At 49.7% G+C, this 19987-nt stretch overlaps 1 protein-coding gene across 3 annotated transcripts in view; it reads left to right on the top strand.

Annotated features, from left to right (window-relative positions):
• The window catches only part of PTPN3 (protein tyrosine phosphatase non-receptor type 3), a 149863-nt gene that overhangs the window by 35907 nt on the left and 93969 nt on the right, over positions 1-19987 (top strand). The window contains exon 1 of one of the 3 annotated variants that reach the window (XM_045469849.1): positions 8-155. The exons of the other annotated variants lie outside the window; for them this stretch is intronic. The gene's annotated coding sequence lies outside the window, so the exon portion shown is untranslated. Of the gene's footprint in view, positions 1-7; positions 156-19987 lie in introns of those variants that run through there. 3 annotated transcript variants of the gene reach the window in all.

Genomic DNA, 19987 nt, shown 5'->3' with positions numbered 1-19987 from the left:
GCGCGCGGGCCCGTCGCGGCCAGCCCGGCCGGCGGGAGCCGCCCGCGGGCGGCACTGGGCATGCTCAGACGGCGGCCAGGTCGCGCCGCGAGCGAGCTTCCGCGCCGCCCGCAAGCGCGACCTACCTGGGCGCCCCGCGCCCCCGGATGCTGCAGGTACGGGCCGGCACGACCCCAGCGGGCCGGGGCAGGGCGCGGGGCTCCCGGGGACTGGGGGCTGGCTCGGCGCCGCCCCGCCCCCACCCGTCCCCGAGCGCGCGGCGAGCGCGCGGGCGGGCTGGTGGACGCTGCGGCCCCGGGGTCTCCGCGCTACGTCGGGGCAGGGAGGGGGCGCCCGGGCCGCGCTCACCTGGCGGCGCCGCGGCGGGAAGGAGCGAGCGGGGCGGGGTGGGGCTCGGTCCCGGGCGGGCGGCCGGGACGCGGCGGCTGCGGCAGCGGGGCGTGGGCGTGCGCTCCGACCTGGGCAGGGGTGGACGCGGCTGGCGACCTCGGAGGGCCCAGCGCCGCGGCGACCCCAGTCCCGGGCGCCCGGGGGGCGCACAGCCCGCGCGTGGGGCCAGCCAAGCGCGGCGGCCAGACCTTCTCGGCTCTCAGAGCGAATCCGCCTCTCGGCTTTCAAAATGGCATTTCCTGGGCCTGGCACGAACTCCAGCGCCAATAAATCCTCCCCGTTCGCGGGCGATATGGAATCATTTATCAGGTACCTGCGGTGAGACAGCTGCAGTGGGGGAGTGTATGTGAGAACGCCCAGCCCCCCGGAAATTCCCATTTTCAGCAACCTAAACTTATTGAGAAGTTGCGGGTGCCTTAAAAATTCATGGGAAGTTGAGACAACTTGACACCTGGGTTTTCCGAGCTGGTGGAAAGAGCTTGTGACTTGGAAACTGGAGACCTCCGTTCATGTGGGGCTCACCCTGGCCAGCTGGTGACCTTGGGCAAGTTGTTTAACCTCTCTGATCCTCAATTTCCTCCCCTGCAAACAGCTGGTTGTTGGGTGGATTAAGTGGGATAAATTATGTGGAGGTGTTTGGCACCGTGCCCGGCACAAAGCAAGGGAGCAGTTGGCGTGATGTGAATTTAATTCGTTTAGAGACCCTCGTGGCTCCCATTTCACCAGGAAATTAGAATTATGAGAGCATCTTCAGGGCCTAGTGGCACAGTGACAGACCCCTGTCTTTGTGCCTTGGAGAACTGCAGAAGTCAAGGGCTTTGGAGAAACAATTTAGCTGCATTGTAATCGGAGAGCATCGTGTTTAAAAGCAGTTTTATACATTCAGAAACTCCAGAAGTTGGCAGTTGAGCTTTACTTACAAAAGAGCTGTGTTGCAAGATGGATCTTCAAATGTTTAAAGGGATGATAGATACGAAGAAGTACAGGCTGCTTAGGAGGATTTCTGTTCTGAAAAGCTCCATACCCAACTTTCCCAATTATTTATTTAGCTCAAGGTTTCTTAACCTCACCACTGTTAACATTTGAGGTTGGACAGTTTTTTTGTGGTGGGGCCTGCCCAGTGCATTGCAGCATGTGTAGTAGCATCCCTGGCCTTACCAAGTAGATTCCAGTAGCAATCCTTCTCCCTCACTTGTGCCAACCAGAAATGTCTCCAGCCATGACCAAGTGTCCCCTGGGACCAAATATCTCCTCTCCCCCTTCAGAACCACCCTGCGCTCTATCATTAGCCTCCTTGAGTTGTTCAAGAATTTCATCTTAACCTTTGTGTAGTCTCCTAGAACTGTACAGAGTGCATCCACACGCATGGACTCAATTTTTACAACTCTCTCATGAGGCTAGTGTTAGTCCCATTTTGCAAATAAGGAAATTGAGCAGCCGATGATGACACAGTATGTGGCCTGGGTGGCATATCAGGTCTTCTGCTGCCGAAGGCAGATCTTTTTCTTCTGCACCAGGCTGTCCTTTATTGTACGGAGACTTTCAAATAGATGACTTTATTGATGATTAAATCAACACGTAGATTGGAAGCTGGAAACCTTTCTGAGATTGACTAGTTGAAAATTAACAATGGTAAGCTATTATCTGACAGAGAGTAGGTCGTTCTAGTTAAATATTCTGGTTCATAGTGAGTTCCCATAAATCCCACGTACAGTTAATGGAATACCAATTTGCAGAGAATTGGCTTAGAATAAAACGTGCCTAATACCCTATTGATCCCAAGTTGTCTCTGGTGATTTGCCATCTCCTAAAGCGGACTCTTATATGTAAATTAGACATTAGCAAAGGAATGTGAAAAGGTCAAGTTACCGAAGGCATTTCCGAGTGGAGTGGCATTCCGTTCAGCAAGCATTTATTAAGCCACTTCTGTATATCTGATGCAGTGCTGGGTGGGGATGCTGAGCAAGCCTGTTGACCCCAGCAAACCCAGGATGCCTGGGGGAACTTCCCTTCGGGGAGAAAGCAGGTCTTCAGGGACAGTTGGGAAACGACCAAGAAGAGAACCTAAGTTCACACAGAGTCAAATTTGGATACATCACTGCTTGATCACTCCTGTTTCAGAGCCCACCTTTCACATTTTTCATAGAGAAGAATTCTGGTAGCCTTTAAACCTCATTCAAGTGTCAGGAACCTGGTCAGAGACAAATCCTACCCCCGAAAGAAGTTGAGGTTCCCAGCTGGTAATTGGTCTTGGGATTGCGACCAACCCCTTGATTATTGACTGTGAACTGGGAGGTTTCACGTACATTGTTTAATTTTAGTGTTGTTCTGTTCCACGTTTGGCAGTTGAGGAAACTGAGCTAGCAAAGGTAGTCTGGGGCCAGGAGCAAGAGGGACGAAGGGTGACCTTCTGAACCATGGGTCCAGGCACATCAGGTATTCCATTTTCCAGAATGCACATACCCCACCCCCCATCCCCACAGGGCTCAGCTTTGGGTTTTGGAAGGAACTATAAGACTTGGCCCCCTCCATCCCCTCAGGGTTTGTGGTAGGTGGGGAGGGGATCTGCGACTTTGACCCTAACCCCAGAGCTCTACTTCCTACCACCAGATAGTAGTGGTTCCTGGAAAGCAGGGCCAATCTCTCTTCTTTTCCCAGGTGTGTTGCAGGGGCTGGAATGCCTAAGGCACTCTGCACTTGCCCTGGCCTTGACAGACTGGAGGCAGAGCAGCCTGCTGGTGTTGCTTTCCAAGCTTGGGCTCCTCTTACTAGTTCTATTACAGACAGGCCAGGACCTGGTCAGTGTCTACACTACCCTGGTATCACAGGTGTCTCCTTTCATCCACCTGAAGAGGGTGAAAGCAAATGCTTTGTTAGGTCCCTGGCTAAAATCTGACCTGGTCATGGGTTCCAAGGCCCACAGATCTTGGGTCTACATAGCTTCTGGTTGTGTGTGCACCTGAAACCACTCTCTGCCTGCAGGTGAAGACCAGCTGAGAGCACAGATTTCACAGAAAATTTAGACACTTACTGAGCTGTGTGTCAGGCCCTAGGGTTACAGAGATGAAAGCTGAACCCTTATCTTGGAAGGGTGTATGGTGGATTTGGGAAGACAATGATGTGTGTGTGTGTGTGTGTGTGTGCGTGTGCACGCACCTGTGCACACATACTCTGTATCTTACCCATCTGTTTCACAATTGCTTTAAAAGATGATAAAGCCAGATGCAAGGGAGACCAGTGGAAGCAGCCATTCATTCTGATGGGCATCAAGGAACACCATAAGGAGTAGTTGGCATTTGAATTCAGCCTTGAGGGTAGAAAAAGATGGTATTTGGGGGGCAGACAGCACAGCAGATGCAAAGGCTCAGAGGCACAAAGAGACCTTGTGTATTTCAGGAGTGGTGACTCTTCCCCAGGTCCAGCCTCCTGACCTTGGCTAATACAGGACCTACCTCCTGTAGTCAGGGTGCTCCCCCACGTCTGTGAGGAGGCCCAGCCTCACTCAACGCAGGGGTAAGTGTCCCCTCTTGTTCTCCCCACATAGCAGTGATGCTTGTGGTTGTCTTGGAGGCATGAGCGCCTTCTGCCAGGTATGCCTTTGCGTTTAGTTATTAAACACTGTTATGGCACTTACCAGATGCCAGGCACTGTTCTGAGTGGTTTCTAAATATTCATTTAAACCTTGGAGCAACCCTCTGGCTGTGCTTCGTACCCACCTGGGTACCAGCATCTTGGTAGGGAGGTGGGGGGAGAGCTCGTCTAACCAGTCTGTGGCCCTCTGTGGGTGATGCCCTCATCATGGTTCAGCTTCTTCTGGCTGTAGTTCACACCAATGTGCCGGGAAACAACCGAGTCTGGGTCGTGATGGAGTATTGGCTGCCATGACCCCGTTTCCATCAGAGGGCCAGCAGGGCTCCGCTGACTACATTTTCTGAACCAAAGGCTAGGATCTGTAGTCTGAAAAAGAATGTGCTGCTTCTTTGTGTAAGCGGAGGCCTAGGAGGTGTTGTTTGGATACTGAGAGAGTGGAATTTTTGAGACATTTGATGCTTTATGTGGAAAGTTAGGACAGAGGATTTGAAATTGGGATAGTCCTGGAAAATTCAGGTCCCATGATTTATTGTCAGGATACAGAAGCTTTTAGTAAATGTTTAAGCAATGTGTAGTTTGGAGTGGATTTTCTGTACTGAGCCTCTTGGTGCCTCAAAAGGGAATAAATAGTACCTCCTAGCCCCAGAATCGTGTTAATTCCTACCAGCCCCTTACTGGTAGGGTGAAAAAAACTGAGGCTCAGAGAGATGCAGTGATCACCCGAAGGATACATTGCTCCTAAGTAGGATAGCCAAGATGTGAACCCAAGTCTGTCCCTAGACAAATCAGTTAATTATAAAATGTGGATGATAATGGAACATTTCCTTTAAATGGACTGTTTTAAAGGAGCTAATAAATGAAAACCCACTAGGGCAGAATTTGGCACACAGAACAGGGTCCCTTCCCTCTGTGGGCGGGCCCCTGACCCTCCAGACAGATGCTTTGTTGGGGTATTCAGTGCCAAGAGTCACTGTGGGTGAGAAATGGCCAACCCCTAGGGCAGGGCTACAGCTCCTAGCTCTCAGAGCTCAAGGGACATTCCAAGGGGCAGGATCGAGGACCAGAAAGGGGCCATGGCCAGCTGGATGCTGTAGGATGAGAGGCACCGGGCTGACTTTGGGAGTAGGGTATGAAGACCTGACCCCCCCCTCACCTTGCGGTGAGTCCGCCTCAGTCTAGGCCCTGGGGTGCTTGTGAGAGAAGCAGCGACCATCTCCATCAACCGTCCCTTCACCCTAACCACTGGCAGGCCTGCAGAGAGGACGTGACAGTCTGAGCCCGCCTTGCTCCCGCCAGCACCCTCCCCTGGTCTGGTTATCAATACATATATGGTTGCTGTAGAAGATTGAAGTGTCAGGGGTGCCTGCGTGGCTCAGTTGGTTGAGTGGCGAACTTCGGCTCAGGTCATGATCCCGCAGTTTGTGAGTTTGAGCCCGTGTCAGGCTCTGTGCCGGCAGCTTGGAGCCTGGAGCCTGCTTTGGGTTCTGTGTCTCCCTCTCTCTCTGCTCCTCCCCTGCTTGTGCTCTCTCTCTGTCTCTCAAAAATAAATAAACGTTAAAAAAAAAAAATTAAAAAAAAAAAAAGAAAATTGAAGTGTCAGGGGACAGGGAAAAATCTGCGATGTCCCACCTGGAGGCTGCAGTCACCCGGGCCTTTCAAAAACACTTCCCTCTTACAATAAAAGACGAGGGGCGCCTGGGTGGCTCAGTCGGTTAAGCATCCGATTCTTGATTTCAGCTCGGGTTATGATTGTGGGTTCCAGCCCTGCGTCGAGCTCCATGCTGACAGTGCAGAGCCTGCTTGGGATTCTATCTCTCTCCCCTCTCTCTCTCTCTCTCTCCTCTTTCTCCTCTTTCTCCTCTCTCTCTCTCTCTCTCTCTCTCTCTCTCTCTCTCTCTCTCGAAAATAAATAAATAAACATTTTTTAAAAAGGAATAAAAGATAAGATTAATGTTGGTGTCTCCCTCAGGCCCTGGTGGTAATGGTCCCTCTTGCCTCACCCGCCTCAGGGTCTGTGAGAGCCCGGAACCGTGCTCCTCCCCCCCAGTTCACTCCTGCCTTGGGTGTTAGCCCATGATTGCATCTGATTTGGGTAAAACTGCCTGCTGTTAAACGGCTCATGCCCCCGTATCTCTCTCCTTTTACACAGTTGCAATCTTGCAGTTAATTAGTGTAATTATTTGTATTAGTACCTGTCTTCCCCAGCCACATGGTGACCTGACTGAGGTCAGGGTCCATTGCTTTCTTTTCAAAAAAAGAAAAAAAAAAAAAAACCTGTCTCTTAGACTTGTTTTTTTCTTTTAACTTTTTATTTTGACCTCATTCAGACATAAAGCAAAATTCTCAGAATAGAACAAAGAACTCTCCTATACCCTTCACCCAGATTCCCCAAATGTTACCATTTTATCACAATTATTTTATTCTGTTCTCTATGTATATATATGTTTTTCTTCAATCACTTGAGGGTCATTTATAGAGTCTTCCTTTCCCCCAAAAGACTTCAGTGTATTTCCTAAAAACAATAGCATTCTTCTATATAACTACAGCACAATTTCTAGAATCGAGAAATCATTATTGAAACAATACTGTAATCTATAGATCTTACTCAGGTTTTTGCCACTTGTCTTGATAGTGTCTTTTGTAGCAAAGAAACCCCCAGAGCATGCATTTCACAAGGTCGTCCTTTTTAATCTACTTTAAACTGGGTCGGTTACGCAGCCTTTCTTTGCCCTTTATGACCTTGACATTTTTGGAAAGTACAGGCCCATTATTTTATAGAATGCCCTTCAATTTGGGTCTATTTTAACTCACCCTTGTGTCCCCAGTAGCCCTGGAACATCAAATGCACTCACTAAATATTTATTGAAAGAGGAGCACATAATGGGGGGCGCCTGGGTGGCGCAGTCGGTTGAGCGTCCGACTTCAGCCAGGTCACGATCTCGCGGTCCGTGAGTTCGAGCCCCGCGTCAGGCTCTGGGCTGATGGCTTGGAGCCTGGAGCCTGTTTCCGATTCTGTGTCTCCCTCTCTCTCTGCCCCTCCCCCGTTCATGCTCTGTCTCTCTCTGTCCCCAAAAAAATAAACGTTGAAAAAAAATTAAAAAAAAAAAAAAAAGGGGCGCCTGGGTGGCGCAGTCGGTTAAGCGTCCAACTTCAGCCAGGTCAGGATCTCGCGGTCCATGAGTTTGAGCCCCGCGTCGGGCTCTGGGCTGATGGCTCAGAGCCTGGAGCCTGTTTCCGATTCTGTGTCTCCCTCTCTCTCTGCCCCTCCCCCGTTCATGCTCTGTCTCTCTCTGTCCCAAAAATAAAAAATAAAACGTTGAAAAAAAAAAAAATTTAAAAAAAAAAAAAAAAAAAAAAAAAGAGGAGCACATAAGACAGAAAGAGGATTCTACAGGCTTGAATCTTGCTATTTTTATAACACAGCTTTCCCCCCAAAAGAGAGGCTTCATCAGGGTTTAGCGAGCCTGCTATCCCCGAAGGTGTACAAGCAGACATCGGGGTGCTGGAGAGAAGAATGGAGCATTTAAGGAGGGGTGAGACTCAGCCCGGAGGTGTCTCCTAGTGCTCAGCAGCCTTCTGTGTCTGCGACTCTAACTTTGCAGGCTTAGGGGCCCACGAGTAAAACAATGAGAATTCATCATCTAAACCAGAACATTTTGAGAATAAGAGTGAGGCTATTAATAATTGCATCTCATGAACTAGCTTCAACTGGGACTGCCCTAGGCAAATCAGGGGGTGTGGTCACCCTACCCAAGTGTGACTTTGAGGTTGAAGATCAGCCTGGAAAACCATCTAGCACTAGGAATCCTCTGCCTGCATAGAGACAGAACTAATCTCCTTGACATTGCCTGCCTAGCCCATGTTCCTCCCTCCAGTACCTGTGGTGGTCATACCTCCTTTGCCCCTCCCCAACTTTGCTCCTGCTACACCAGTTTTGTTTTGGCCCTCCCCTCTTCTGCACCTTCCTGCCATGGGGACTATGGAGAGCCTGGAATGTCATTTACATACCCAGGGACGGAGTCTGTGATAGATGCACAAGGAGGACAAACAAAACAGCTGTGTTTCCCACTGATAAATTCTAATGGAATTTAAGAGCCAGGGTGTGTAAGTGAGGTGGGGCGGGAGACCAGAATCTCCCTAGACCTTATCTTTTTTCCCCCTGGCACCCACACTTCCACCGTCCTTCCTGCACAAACACCCACATCCCTCTCCCAGACCCAGTCCTGAGATCAGAACCAAGTTATGGCCTTTGGCAGAGGCAGGGAAGCAGGTGGCACTGGGGACCCAGGCACAGGAGGATGAGCATTAGATGACCAGTAGGTGTAGACAGGGACTTGGATGCAGAGAAACCAGGCAGGAAACCAGTGTCTAGGGATTCCGGTAACAAGGTCAATACGGGGCCATTTATCAGGAAGCCTCGACATGTAATACTGTGTCTCTAGATACTTGGGTCAGAGGGGGCAGGCCCTGGGATCTGTATAGTACAGTTCTTTAACTCATTTTCTGCCGAGCAAAAAATACAAACCCTGCCTTCCTGGATTAAAAGTCTTGTAAGATAAAAATGTGAAGTATTAGGGATATTTTCTGGGGCATCCCAGTCACGTGGACTTCATGAACACAGGCCAGTGCAGTACGGTATTTTTATGACTATAGGCATTGGTGGCTTTAATGGCAAAGCCAGTGAGTGAGGGAGTGTTCTAGTTCTTAGAATGCAAGATATTAGCACTTAATTGAATTTTGGAAAGGTTTTCTGGTTAACTGTGATATGATGCTTTACCTGTTAAAGCCATTCTTTCTCTGACGAGGCAAGAGCTATGTAAAAGCACTTAGTCGGAGGTCACTGTTTATAGGACAGAATCACACAATGTCAGATTCAGAAGAGACCACGAAAGAACTGTTTCTAGCTCCCTCTTTTTATGGATGGGAAAACAGGCCCTGAAAGGAATACGGCATGCTACATGGCACACAGGTAGTCAGTTGGAGAGCAGGACTGGTACCAACATTTCCAACCCCAGATCTTAGGTGTGTTTTCTAGATCTCATCTAAGGATGTTTATGAGATGGACTGCATATTTCTATGGTTTTGTTAACAGAAGTTTTGTTAACTATAGAAATAAGTTGCATTGGCATGAAGCAGTTACGCATTTCTGGCTCTTTTATGTGGAAGTTGCTAGGCTGATTTTTTTTTTTCACTTGCATATCAAAAGCGACATGCATCTTCCACTGAATTTTTATAGTATAGTGTTTCTCACATTTTATCACATCAGAGTCACCTGTTAAGACCTGGGCTGCTAGGCCACGCTCCCAGAGCTTCTGGTTCAGTGAGTCTGAATCAGACTCAGGTACAGCCTGCAAACTTGCATTTCTAACAAGCTCCCAGGTGCTGCTGCTGCTCCAGAGGCCAGGAACCCTCCTTTGGGGACCACTACCTCAGACCTAATGATAGTTTCAGACACGTGCTCTGGGCTCTGCAGCCCGCTTGTCTCCCCCCACCCTCCCCTACCTCCCCTGCCCTCCAATCCTGCTTCCATGTTACTCCCACACCAGCTGCCCTCACCATCCCACTCCCTCCAGGTCTCCTACGTGTCGTCCTCACCTTGCCTCTCCAGAGGGTGTGAGTCTTGACCTCAGGCCTGTGGTCCTGAGATGCTCAAGTTCCATCTGGTGGGAACCCCCTCACCTTTACCACCCTCTCTTCACCTTTCTGGCTCCTCTCTTCCTGTCCTCCAGTCTGAGAAAATGAGTGTCCTTTGCTTTGGCTCAGGCTTGCCTCTCCACTTCCATCTGAAGGCTGTCGTCCCACCCTCCGGGGGAAGAAAGCCTTCCCGGAGCCCTGCCTCACCTTTAGGTCAGCACTCAGTTACTCTCTTCTCTTCCACTGCCAGGCCTGCTGGAGGAGTCGTCTGTGGCAGCTGAAAAAGATTTGCCCTCACTTCTCAACACAGACATACTCTTCCGTTCTGGGAGTTCCGACCTTCCATGATGATGATGAAAGACATAATTGTTCTAAATTGTGGTAAAATGCACAGAAGTCTACGGCTCATTGGCATTAGGTGGAGTCACACTGCTGGGCTACCACGACCCCCGCACACCACAGACGTCATCATCTTGCAAAGCTGAAACCCCATAGCCATTAAATGCTAACTTCTCAGCCCCTAGCAGCCACCCTTCTACTTTCTGTCTCTGGGTATTAGATGACTAGTTCCCCAACATGCGTGGCATCCTATAGTATCTGTCATCTTGTGACTGGTTTCTCTCCCTTAGCATAATGTCCCCAAGGTTCATCTGTGTCGTAGCATGTGTTAGAATTTTTTCCTCTTTAGGGATGAATAATATTCTGTTGAATGCATATACCACATTTGGTCATTCATCTGTCAGTGGACAGTTAATTGCTTCCACCTTTTGACCATTGCAGATAATGCTGCTATGAAAAAGACATAATTTTGATTGATTGGGCCTTGCACCCTGAGGCGGGTTAAGCTTTGGATAGCAGTCTCGGCTTTATGTACTCCAGCATCCCCTCACCATGATGCTCTGCTGTCAAGACCAGGGGCTGGTTCTCATGTCTCAGCCCCCTGCGTCTCTGTGCAGCTGGCTCATTGCCCCTCCTTGTTACCTGGGCTTCTGTGATGTGCTCCCACCCCCCTTTCCCTTCGGTGGCTCATCCTCTGTTTCCTTTATCCTCTGTTCTTAATCATTCTGCAGGCTTTCCTGGGTAGACTCACCTGATCCCATCATCAGGAGCTCACGGGGCTGTGTCTCCAGTCCTGGTCGGGGCGGTTTTGTTCCTACGTAGATCACATCTGAACACCTCTTCTTTGAGTGTCCCCAGGCCCCTCCTCTGCACCTTCTTCCTTAAAAATGCCCTCGCTGTAAGTGATGCATCTTCCAGCTTAAAAACCCCAGAGTCATCCTTCACCCCCCAACACCTGCACTGGACAGATTCTGCCCGCCACACCTCAGAAGTACCTCCTCCAACCTGCCCTCCTTCTCCACCCCTGCTAAAACTGGGTTAGTCCCTGTGCTTCTCCCCTTTGCCTCTACTTTTGCTTCCTCCCGCTCTCCCTGGTAGGCCCCTCACACCTCTACCTCCTTCATACTGCTGCCAGAAAACGTTCTCTGCGAAAGCACTTAAGGTCACCCCATTCTGCATGGATTCCGTCTGGCCTTGCTTTCCCCTGTGTCCAAGCCCCAGCCCCGCACACCATATGCTCTAAGCCAGGGCTTCCCAAGCTTTAGTGTTAAGATGTAGATTCTGCTTCTAGGATGCCCAAGGTGAGCCCTACAGTCTTCATTTGTTACAAGCTCCCGGGTCATGTTGAGACTGACCCACAGACTGTACGTGGAGAAGACTCTGGAATAGATCTGTGTTTCACAAATAAAGTTCTACCAACATATTTTCAACCTATAATGCAAGAATTTTTAAACATTGTGTTACGGTTTTAATGGTTTTTTTTAATTAGTTAATCTTTTTTCAGTCATAATGACTGATTCACCGTTGCTGTGATTACTTGCCACTTAAAGACATTTTCAAAGACTAAGAAAGGCTTCAGTTTTTAGGAATTACCAAATAGGTCCAGGTGTGTGAATGTGCAGGCGTCACAAAAATGTTTTCCCCTTAAAGAGGTACATGCTCAGGGTCAAGGCTCCCGCTTACGAGCTTCTGCAAAGGCAGAGACTGTCTCTTATTCAGCTGCACGCTCAGAATGTTGGCAGAGGGGAGGAGTCTCAGGTCTTCCTCTAAGAGTTGCTGATCGTGGAACCTGATGGTTTGATATTGCTATGTGCACACCTGGGTTGGAAGGGGAGCCCCTGCCTCCAAGCCCTTCTGGGGAAGGTGCTTTCAACTCCAGAGGAGGGCTGAGGGCAAGCAGGCAGGGAGGTACAGACCGAGTACCGGGGAGAGTCTGACTGTTCACCACACCCGAAGGGTCGGGGAAGCAAGTCTCACGAGGCAAAGAATCAGGTTTGTGGGGGTCTGCGAGACAGAAGTCAGGGAACGACGTGGCCATTTTTGACCAGCCTGCTCCAAAATGTTACCTTCCTGTCCCCTGGTAACTCTAAGCTCTGTAGTCTGTCAGTGAAGAGTTATGTGACCCGGCCTGTGCCTTCCTCTCCCACTTATTCTCCTACTTTCCCCTCCTTTTTAGGTCCCAGCCCAGTGCAGATGGGCTGCCTTGGCTGCAAGCCCCCTTCCCCAGTTTTCTCTGTGAGACTCGTTATCTCTCAGTACAGGTAGTAAGCTTGGGGTCGCCTCTGCGCCCCACTCCCACTAACTGTGTGACCCTACTTGAGCTCCTGATGTCTCAATTTTCTTATCTCTGCACGGGGAATGACAAATATCTCTGACTCACAAGGTCTAGGGAAGATTCCGTGATGACAAGTGCTTCTCCCAGCAGCACTTAATTACTTAGATGCTGCTGGTTGTCAGTTGCTGCCTGCCATCTGTCCCTCTCAGTAAGCTTGACAGAAGGACCATGGTGACATTTGTCCACAGGTGGAGCCAGAGGTCTCAGCTGGAGGGAGCTGTGATGGGCAGGGTGAGGCTGAGGCAGTGCCACACTGGGGTGGATGTGAAGGTCCGTGGAGGCGAGGAGGCGGACGCTCTGGAGGCTGGGCATGTTGAAGGCACCCAAAGATGGCAGCCGGCAACAGTGAAAAGGGGGAAGCTGAAGACCTGGGGGAAGCTGGATTGGAGTGGGGAGCAGTGTCCCTCAGACTTTAACGTGCATACGAGAAGATGCGGATCCCAGAAGTCTGAGGCAGGGCCTGAGAGATTCTGCATTTCTAACAAGCACCCAGGTGATGCTGATGCCTCTCGTCTAGAAGCCACACCTTGAGGCATTGGTGCTGAGCATGACCGCGGTAGGGAAGACGCTCGTGGAGAAGAGCGCACAGAAAAAGCAAAAGAAGCACAGTGGCACCCCTTTCTACCCAGCTCCGTGGGGGATACCTCGGAGTGGCAGGTGCACCCAGGTGTCTGCAGCATGGCAGCCAGATTGGAGTCAGCTGAGGGTGATGATGGAGGAGGGGCAGTAGGGGACCCTGAGGGCTTTGAGATAAGTATTGAGTGATTTGATTTTGTTGTTTGATACTTCATCCTTCAAGGTCTGGCTTTGCCGCAAGAATCCCCTTAGAAGCATTTTTCGTCCCAGGCTGAGCTGTGGTGACAGCCTAGACAAGGCCCCACCCAGCAGCCAGTGGCACACAGCTGTCTTCTAGCACGAACCACGCTGGAAGGCGATTATTTGATTATTCATGCATTTCTCTCTCTGAGCAGCTGATGAGTTCCAGAGAGCACGAACCCCGAGACAGCCTCTTACTCACCTGAGCCCCAGCACCGGCCTTAGAGCCTGGCCACAGGTGGGGCTCATGAGATGCCTCGGGCATTAGGGATGAATGCAGAATGTTCACGAAGGAAAAACAAAAACATGTAAATCCCTGTGACTGAAAGAGCAGAAGCAAGCGCTGAGCTGGGGTGGTGGGAGATTGTCGGTGTGGAGGAGGGAAGATGGTTTAAGGAGGCATCAGGATCTTAAGTAAAATGCCGGGAATGTCTTTTGAAGACAGCGTGTGGCCTCCGGAGGGCAGCTGCTGGGGATTTGGGCACCAGCTCTCAGGGAGAGTTGGACTGTGTGTCTCTAAAGGAGCGGAAGATTCGACCAGGGGATAGGAATTTCAGCCAAGCAACCGTTGTGTTGATCTGAGAGCCAAGAGCACACCTGCTTGTTTTTCCTTCAGGAGAGCACAGGTGCCCAGACTTAGGCAGGTGGAGGATAAAGAATTGCAGCTTCATGAGCCTGAGTAGAGCCAACAGATTGAGACTCAACACAAGGCAGGGCCACAGCACACAGCCCGTTAGCACGCTGGCTCCCTGTGCCCTGTAAGGTGGGGGTCCATTAGCTCCCTGGGCCTTCAGAGGCTCCCATGAGTTGAGGTCAGCCTCAGTTCCCTGATTTGGAAATGGCATCTCAGTGAGAGAGGTTCAGTAACTTGCTCAGAGCCGCAGAGATGGGAAGTGAAGGAGGGAGCCTGGGGTCTGTGGGCCTGGAGGATGTTGGGTGGGGCAGCTCAGCCCTGGAGCGGGATGGGGGGCAGTGGTTGCAGGTGTGGCTCCCAAGGCCCAAGTGCTGGGTGCCCCCCCCACACCCCGCCGCAGTGGGGTTGTGGCCAGAGGAAGAGGAAGAAGCAGGATGAGGTGAACGCGGAAACTGGAGAGGAGGTGGCCAGAGGTTTAAGTAGTTACACACCCTGGGGGCCAATAAAATATGAGGTGACAGCCCTTTTTTTTTTTTTAAGTTTTATCAGTTTGATTTTCTTCAAATTCATTATTGCTCATTATAATTTAGGAAATACAGAAGGGTTGAAAGGATAGGAAGAAACTACCAATTATGTTTGTGGTCTTGAGTTCCCTTATAATTAATTACCTTAAATAGTTGTGTTCACTGTAGATACAGTTTCATAACCAGCCTTTTTTACTTACTATTCTGATTTAGGGATTTATTTAACTGGGCCCTCTACAGTCGGAAATTAGGTTTTTTGGTTGCAATTCTCAGTGTGAAGTATTGCTTGGAGGACAATCTCTGCAAATGACTTTGTTTCGTGCCTAGTTGTATCTTGACCGTGGGTTCCTAGAAAAGGAATTAGACCGCCTCCCAGCATTGTTGGGATGATCTGTTCTTATCGCTGACACGGCCTTCTGAAAGTGCAGGTGTAAGCCCTGTGTACATTAGTTGTTTGTTCATTTGTTCCTGCGTGCAGTTCACAAGCATTTATTAAGCGCCTGTGGGGAAAGACTCCATTTTCCGTGGCCAGGTCATCAGAGGAACAGCTGCCAGCATCTCTGGCTTGACTGGGATGTGTGGGAGTGTTTGATCACACACAGCGTCCCAGCCCTGCCTGCCCCAGTAAGCAGGGACAGCCCGTGGGTCCAGAAGTAAACTTGCGGGCCTCTGTGGCTGCAGGGTCCAGTCATGCTAACCGTGAGTTTGCGCTTTCCCTCTGTACTGTTTGGCGGTGTGGTAAACGCTGAGAATGGTGTTCCGCATCTTCCCCTCTCCTCGTGCATTCCACGGATATCTATTGAGTACCTCACGTGGGGAGGCACTATTCCGGTGTAAACGTCCCTGCCTTTTAAGGAACTACCGTTCCACTAGGAGTCAGGGATGTGGGAATTGGGAAGAGACAACTAATATGTATTAAGTCCGACGGTAATAAATGGTAGGGAGAAATACAGAGTAAGGGAGATAAAGAGTGACAGGAAGACCTCGCTGATAGGTAACGTTTGAGCAGACTCGTGGGGAGAGCTGGGTGGAGGATGTCTGAGGGAGCAAACCCTCAGCAGCGGGAACGGGCTTGACATAACCTGGGAACGGGCAGGGGGGCGGAGTGAGAGCAGTGAGGTGCTGTGTGAGGAGGGCAGGAGATGTTCCTCAGAGCATCAGGACATCTGGGCCTCAGGGTTTATTTTTTCATTGGGAGGCCCCGTTCACAGGGGCCGTTGCTGCCATTTGAAGCAATTCAGACTCCCCTCCTACCTTTTTGTTGCTTATCTACAGTGGGTGATCACTGAGGCCTGTGTTCGGTGGGGGAAAACTCTGGGAGTTGAAACCCAGGCTTTGGGAAGTCACGGCCTTGGGTGGCTCTTGGGTCTTCTCGTGTGTGTAATGAGGGACTTGAGCTAGGAGATTGGCGAGGAAATGATGAACTTTCTGGGGCTGGGACTCAGTTAAGCGCACTAGTTAGATCTTGGGTCATTTTCAGTTAACTGATTGGAGTGTGTAAGTGAAATTGTTGATAGCTAGCTCTTAATAAGTTTGGCCTGTCATGTATTTGTTACAAGCAAGTTGCTCAGCCAGCTGTGGGTGCTTGCAGTGGTGGTAAGCAGGTGGGGTGGAGCCGGCCCCTCATACCTTACCCGTTCAGTCATCTATCCGTCCATCATGCAGTTTTCGAGCACCCAGTGAGTACCAGGCACGAGGCTGCCTGCACCACAGTGGTGATTTTTAGGAGACCTAGTTCTGCTTCATGAAGTTCATGGTCTAGTGCACCAGTGCTAGCTAGCTCTGCCAGAGGATCATGGTGGGGAGGGACTCTGGTCAGAAAAGCCAGGGCAGGGATGCCTGGGTGGCCCAGTTGGTTAAGCATCCGGCTCTTGATTTTAGCTCGGGGTCACAATCTCACAGTTTGTGGGATCGAGGCCCAGGTCATGCTCTGTGCAGCATGGAGCCTGCTTGGGATTCTCTCTCTCCCTCTCTCTCTCTCTGTTCCTCTCCTGTGCTTGCATGGAACCTCTCTCTCTGTCTCTCACTCTCTTTCAAAATAAATTAAGAAAAAAAAAAAAAAAGGCCAGGGCAACCCCTGACTCACACCATATACAAAAATTAACTCAAAATGGATCAGTGACCTAAATATAAGAGCCAAAGTCATAAAATTCACTGGGGGGGGGGGGGGAGGGAGGGTGTGGGTGGGTGGAGGGAAGAGTAAATCTTCATGACCTTGGGTTTACCAATGGGTTCTTGGTTATGATAAGAAAGCATGAGCGAAAGAAAAGTAAATAAATTGTACTTCATCAAAATTAAAAATTTTGGGGGCACCTGGGTGGCTCAGTTGGTTAAGCGTCTCTTGGTTTCAGCTCAGGTCATTATCTCCCTGTTTGTGAGTTCAAACCCCTCATGGGGCTCCGTGCCTCTCTCTCGCTGCCCTCCCCCGCTTGTTCTCTCTTCTCTCTCTCTCTCTCTCTCTCAAAATTAATTAAAAACTTTTGTACATCAAAGGACATTATCAAGAAAGAAAAGACAACCTACAGATTAGGAGAAAATACTTGCAAATCCTATATCTGGTAAGGGTTTATTCAGGAAGAACTATAACTCAACAACCCAAATTAAGATAACCCAATTAAAAATATGGGCAGAGGACTTGAATAGACATGTCTCTGAAGATCTACAAGCGACTAATAAGCACATGAAAAGATGCTCGACATCGTTAGTCATCAGGGAATTGCGAATCAAAACCGCAGTGAGCTGTAACTTCACACCTGCTGAAATGGCTATGATCAAAAAAGGATAAAAAGTATGGGTGCAGTTGTAGAGAAATTGGAACCCCTTCCATTGTCGATGGGAATGTAAAATGGTGCAGCCTCCATAGAAAAGTCTCGTATTCTCAAAAACTAAACATAGAATTGCCATGTCCCAGCAGTTCCACTCCTAGATATATACCCAAAAGAATTGAAAACAGGCTCAAATAAATGCTTGTACAGAGATGTTAATTGTGGCACTATTCACAATAGCCAAATGGGAAACAGCCCAAGCATCCAACAGACAAATAGATGGACAAAATGTGGTGTCTCTGTGCAACGGCACGTTATTCAGCCTTAAAAAGGAATGGCATTCTGGGGCTCCTGGGTGACTCAGTGGGTTAAGAGTCCGACTTCAGCTTAGGTCATGGTCTCGTGGTTCATGAGTTCGAGCCCCGCATCGGGCTCTGTGCTGACAGCTCAGAGCCTGCAGCCTGCTTCCGATTCTGTGTCTCCCTCTCTCTCTCTGCCCCTTCCCTACTCACACTCTGTCTCTGTCTCTGAAAAAATGAATAAACCTTAAAAAAAATTTTAATAATAAAAAAAGAATGGCATTCTGACACAGTACAATATGGATGACCCTTGAAGCCGTTATGCTAAGTGAATAAGCCAGACACAAAAGGACAAATGTTGTCTGATTCCACTTATATGAAATACTTAGGGTAGGTGAATACAGAGACAAAGTTGAGGTTGCCAAAGATTGGGGGAAGGAAAGGAATAACGAGTTATTGCTTAATGGGTACAGAGTTTCTGTTTGGAGTGACAAAAAAGTTTTGGAAAGAGGGGTGATGGTTGCACAACATTGTGAATCTAACGCCACTGAACTGTATGCTTTAAAATGGTTAAAATGGCAAGTTTTATGTTCTATTTGGTTTACCACAAGAAAGACCTAGAGAAACTGAGATTTGGGAAGAGCATGACCGCCAGGAGCCCCTGGGTTTGATTTCCCTTCTCCCCGGGTCACTCAGGCACCATCCTTGCCACCTTTAGCCTCGATCTCTTTCGATGTCAAAGTCATAGGAGATGCATCCCGTCCCCTTTAATTCTATCCTTCCCAAGTATAAAAAGATTGTCTGGTAGGGGCACCTGGGTGGCTCAGTCGGTTAAGCGGCCGACTTCGGCTCAGGTCATGATCTCGCGGTCCGTGAGTTCGAGCCCCGCGTCAGGCTCTGTGCTGACAGCTCAGAGCCTGGAGCCTGTTTCAGATTCTGTGTCTCCCTCTCTCTGACCTTCCCCCATTCATGCTCTGTCTCTCTCTGTCTCAAAAATAAATAAACGTTTAAAAAAAATTTTTTTTAAATAAAAATAAAAACAAGATTGTCTGGTAGAAAGGACCGAAAAGAGAAAAGCTGGTGATTTTGCCCAAATTCTCATCAATTACCTGCTCATCTGGCCATTTTCCTCCAGGAGGCATGGGGTGGGGGTCCTAGCCACTTCCGGGCCCCTTGTGGCCACAAACCTCTGGTGCTTTGGCTCTAAAGCAAGGCTCCCCTGGGCCCCCGTTTCCCTGACGCTTGTGAAAGCCCTTGGTCCCTTGCTCCTTCTTCCCTTTTCACATTCACAATGGGTTCTTTCGGAAGTTGGAGCCCCTACTCACTAGAAATCATCCAGACACCCGGCCACACGGTTATGATTTCACCAGGTGAAATATTGTAAACTATAACAACAAAAACTGCCGGTGAATTGTTTGAGCTACGTGGACAAATGTCTCACGGTGGGATAGGAGGAATGAGTACAACTTGGAAAAAAAATAAATGCTCCCAATCAAGACAACACTGCCGGTCAGCACGTTATATCTGATGTGCATGGATCAGAGCGCACCCTGTGTGGCTGCTCCTCTGCCTTCCTGCCCTCTCCTTCCCCTCCCGGGCTAGCTACCTTTGGGTGATTGGAGCCAATGTGTCTCTCGCAGCCGTGGAGTTAGATTCTGCACTGCCGTGTACCTCCCACAGCTCACTGGAAGAACAACAAGGTTTAGATGCCACGTGGCTATCCCCTGCCACACCTCAGGTGCCCCACCCCATGGCTGTCCCAGGAGATCCTCGGCTTAGAGTCCCCCCTCCCCCCCAACCAGGGTGAGGGACAAAAGGTCTAGTTGAGCTCAACTAGAGAAGCCCAGCCTTCTGAGGGCTGCAGTGAACCTGGGCCTCCATCATGAATCCTCCAACTCCTGGGATTCCTGAAGGCAGGTGCAGTGGAGGGGGGGACTGGCCAGCCCTGGGGCTGGTGTGCCACTCTCAGGATCCCCCTGGAAGGAGAGCCAGTGGTCACAGGGTCAGAGAAGCCCCAGGCCAAACTGAGGGCCTGGCCTCAAGAAATGAGGTGACGTACTCCTGTTCTCCCACTGCTAATAATTAACCCGGGGTGACTGCCTGTAGACCTGGAGGTGCCTTCAGATGTCATGCGCATGCACTCCAGCCCACACCTTTTGCCAAAAACGAGAGGAAGTCATTTACTACGCGTCCTCAACTCTGAGAGATGTGTGCCACATTTTAACTTTCCTCTAATCGGCAGGACCTGGGCCGTCCGAGGGTACTTTAAATTTTTCTTTACATTTTTTTCGAAACACCTGTTAATTCAATTGTGTCATCTTAGAACGGAGGGAATACGGTAATAAATACCCAAATCATTACTCAGGTTTCTGATATTGCAGAATTAAATGGTGTGTGTGTGGCGGGGGGTGGGGGGGGTAGGTTTTCTGGACCATTTCCTCCTTAAGAGGAAATCTACCAACATGTGAGCTGTGGGGAGTGTTTACAAAGATTATCTCAAAAGGTAAGAACATACCTTTAGTCAGGAAATTACAGACAGTAGTGATTAAGTGGGGCCTTTTTCCCTCCAGTGAATCACCTGTAATTCATCTTCCTTCCCAGTCATGTGGGCCAGTGGACTCAGCGGGCAGGAGGTATGTGATGCCCTGCACTGAGCTGGG

This window comes from Leopardus geoffroyi, chromosome D4, assembly GCF_018350155.1.
Source record: "Leopardus geoffroyi isolate Oge1 chromosome D4, O.geoffroyi_Oge1_pat1.0, whole genome shotgun sequence".
Taxonomy (NCBI): domain Eukaryota; kingdom Metazoa; phylum Chordata; class Mammalia; order Carnivora; family Felidae; genus Leopardus; species Leopardus geoffroyi.
This window is presented reverse-complemented; position numbering and strand designations above follow the sequence as displayed.